The sequence below is a fragment of the Pollicipes pollicipes genome, unplaced genomic scaffold, assembly GCF_011947565.3.
Source record: "Pollicipes pollicipes isolate AB1234 unplaced genomic scaffold, Ppol_2.1 Scaffold_7262;HRSCAF=8765_pilon_pilon_pilon, whole genome shotgun sequence".
Taxonomy (NCBI): domain Eukaryota; kingdom Metazoa; phylum Arthropoda; class Thecostraca; order Pollicipedomorpha; family Pollicipedidae; genus Pollicipes; species Pollicipes pollicipes.
This window is the reverse complement of record NW_023597055.1, coordinates 6,180,737-6,184,593: the sequence shown is the minus strand read 5'-3', so window position 1 is coordinate 6,184,593 and position 3,857 is coordinate 6,180,737. Positions and strand designations below refer to the sequence as shown.

The window sequence follows — 3,857 nt, the reverse complement described above, 5'->3', positions numbered from 1 at the left end:
TGCAGTTTTCAATGTTTTCCATTTCGACGAATTACATGTATCGAATTCCAAAACCTTAAGCGAGAAAGGAGTCTGTGTCTGGACCGGTCGATCTATGTGACGCTGATATGGGCATTTTGTCAACCTGAAAATGACCTACTTTGTACCTGAGGGCGTCGAGAACACGTTTGTCAGATGACCAGGTGTCGTTCGCACCGCAGCCACAATACCCATGCTTTACGGACCGGCGCCGATGCCTTTTGAGTTGGCAAAACAGATGCTACCAAATAGATGGCTCCGTAATTGTATTCAACGTACAGCCCAACTACAAACAGCTAAATGTCCGGTTCGCATAAACACCTGTTGAGAATTGCGTACGACCTTGCTGTTACGCCACCAACATAGCATGGGTCTTCCTTGTACATGCAGTCACTTCACATCTGGTGTCAGTGCAGTCGTTATCCATCCCTTGACGACAGCGGCAGCCGGCAGCAAGTGGTGCAGCTAGCCCGTCCAGCAATGTTTTCCTTTGCAGTATACGCAGCACCATCCTTTGTGACAATCGCCGTTTAGTGTGCTGCAGGTATTTGGGAAACTGCATTTTCTCCCGCAGTCACCTGAAATTAGAGAACGGTCGCCTCAGGGATTTGTGGATGTTGAATCCTCTGCAGCACGTTGATGTAGCTTCGACGAACATAACGTCCGCCAATTTGAATGTAGAAGCTATGACAACCATCCCATGACTAAAAAATCGCTGCTAATATGAGCAAATGCAATGCTCGAAATACATGTTGCATCTCTAAGAAACCTGAAGAGCGCATTTCATGAGAGAAAGCCTGATGGGCGAGCGATCAACGCCATGTATGACATGAGTTGATAAGTATCTCACAGTCAACCTCCGCTTTAGCTGGGGTTTCGCGTAGCACAAATCCACAGTGGTTCAGAAATGCACCACTCCTAGAAATAGTCCTCACTGAGAGTCACAGCCTGATGTTGGCCTGCAATGGGTGAGTGACCTTGCAAAAAATGCCTAAATCTTGCATAGCGTAAGATCCAGCCTTTAAATGTTTACAGCTATGCAAAGTTCTGTATGACCACGCCGCGCCGTTCGCAATCCATTTTGAAAAAAACAAAACATCCGGGGCAACTTCACACACACCCGAGCTTATGTTAGAACTAAACAGCACATCTCGTAAGGGAAGACCTTACTTGTAAGCTATCGATGTGATGCATGACAACAGTTCATGAACATGTTACTAACGACCCCTAGTTTGAGCTGAAGTTCCGTAGTTCATAGCGTCGCACATCACCATGGCGACAACGTCTGCTCATCACCAGGCGACAACGAATGGAACGTACTGTATGTGTCGCCCGGAAGACAGCAGAGACGCTTGTGAGGCCTCCAACACCAGCGGCACACATCCCCGTTCCCTTTTCCACACGCCTTGCCGAATTTGCGACACCTTCCACCTGCAATGCACCGGTTGGTTACCTCCGTTTATGGTTGAAGCCTGCCACACTTTTGACGTGCTAGAACTCCAGGAGTCATTTAGCACGATACAATGCCTGTATGCACGACGGTCTGGGGTGCTGGCAGTTGAGGTACAGATCTGGCATGTGGCTAGCGGCCTAATGCGTTGCTGAAGGGAACCAAAAGGCTCTTTTACCGTCAAAGCTTTGGTACCATACAGTCGTGACTACCCACAGAGAATACATTATTCTCCTGGGTTGGTTGAGGTGTGATTGCCCCTTCAATACCTCACGAACACATTCTGCGGGGGTCTGAATGAGATCGTCTTACCTTTTTGCATCTTTTACTGACATTTAGATCAGACACGCCCAGTTTACTAGGACCAATGATATTAAAAATCCGGTTGATTTCGCACCACCCGGTTGGTGCAAATGCCAGGGTGCCGGTAAGACATCTTGGGGTGGTTCAGTCGACCAGAACGATTCTGCTCAATATAGCAGCTACTACTATGAGTAGTAGCTTCGGCCGGGTCATTTTAGCAGCTGGATAGTTTGCCTAGATGCGCATTCAGATCACAGTTTGCGAGACAGTTTGCTCCAAAATAGTCCTATCATTAGCACACCAGTTTTACCTGACTTAACACGGTAAAAAAACGTGGCCATAGGAATGTGAGGAAATGAGACCTAAAGCTGACAGTTTTTCTTGTGCAGACGTGTACACCATAGGTCTCACAGAAAATATGAAAGCGGGGAGAAGGCCCTCCAGTTTTTTGGGGGGACATGCTCTCCCTGCCGTTGCCATCTACTAGTGGTATCTACTTTGTCAGCCATGAAAAGTCAGTGAAAAAGGTGGAAATTGGCAGTGCAGTATGATGGAACGACTTACAATGAATTATTCACTTCCAAAGATGTACCACACACAGATATTTGCACTTGAATGCCCGAAGCACAAATATAATCATTACATAAGGTCCATCCCCAGGGTTCATCACAGCGTGACTTTGAAATCTTCTTTGATGGTCACACACTTCCTTTAAAACCCCTGAATGTCTTCCTTTTTGAAGCAGATTTTGGGGCACTTTTTCACCTTTACAGAACAAGTACCAAGAGCTCTTGGTGTGGTGCTGCGACGCCCCGGCTAACACAGAATACTTTCATGGTCTCCTTATGGGCCCTTTTGTTGTCATGTCCGTTAAATACTTCCATTGTTAAAGAGCAGCGACCAACGCAAGAGGACTTTGCCAAGGGAAACACCAGAAGCTCACCTTCAGTGGTCACCAACACCAGACAAAACACGACGATTAATGGTAGCAGACGCATGTTTGGTGAGAGACGACTCAACAGGATATGCCCATGCTGCCTTTGGTCGCTTTTTATACTGGCAAAAACGGACCATGAGGCGGAGGGGGCGTCAATCATCTCGTCCCTCCAAAGGTCAACAAACAGGCCTGTGATGTCTGGCGACATTTGCAACAACAAGGTGATATCATCAACCGCAACCTTTGTTTACGAACGTGCCATTGGTGCACGGAGTAGCGCTTAGTCACACAGGGTAGGGCGTAGAGGACAATGCCGACATGGCCCATGGAACGCATTTGGGATGTATGTACATGGAACGTACTGACCGATTCTGATAAAGCGTTGCGTTACTCACCTCGTTGAATTAGAACGCTGCGAGCTGTTTTTAGTCAAGTTACCATCCTTACGCATCTTTTATGAGACTGTAATGTCGACTACCGCGAACGTTTTTCACGGGAATATGCCCTATATAGCTTGGAAACCCAAATTAGCTTACGCGCTACTTGTTTAACCGAACATATCGCAGAATTCAAGATGGCGGCCGCCACCATCCTGAAAGTGTGTCCGGTCTCAAAATTGTTTTCTCTATGGATTGGAGTGTTGTTCAACACGATTTTTGAGATATTTCCTGCTGCAGGGAGTCCATTTCTGCAATTATTTGTCACAAATGGGGTCGAATTCAAGGCCAAGTCGAGGGTCAAAGGTCAAAGATGATCACGAAAAACGGCAATCACCTCTATTGATTAATACATGTGCTGTGTCCTCATGTCCTCATTGTGAGGATGCCACTCACAGAAGCGGCATGTGTTCTATACGGCAATCATATTGACATATGCTACATACATGACGCATGCACTATAGAATACGTTTTTTCACCTGGTTGTGTACGTGCAGCCGAGTAATCATTTTCGTACTTCTTATATGACACTGCAATGTCAGCTACCGCGAATTTCGAACGAAAATCTGCAGCCGCAACAAGCAAAGTGCATGCCGCTGGCGCACATACTGCTGCAAGTGTTAGGGAGGGATCGCATGCCATGAAACATATCATCACATCCAGAGCCGTTGTTTATAGTAAGTTGTGTTACTGACCATTTGTTCATGTCACT

At 46.7% G+C, this 3,857-nt stretch overlaps 1 long non-coding RNA gene across 1 annotated transcript; it reads right to left on the bottom strand.

Annotated features, from left to right (window-relative positions):
* Positions 1-495: 495 nt before the first annotated feature.
* Positions 496-2,795, bottom strand: LOC119113727 (uncharacterized). The gene is made up of 3 exons (XR_005095951.1): positions 2,715-2,795; positions 1,339-1,449; positions 496-596 (listed from the first exon to the last, which is right to left on the bottom strand). It is a non-coding gene; the product is annotated as an uncharacterized LOC119113727 (long non-coding RNA).
* Positions 2,796-3,857: the final 1,062 nt, after the last annotated feature.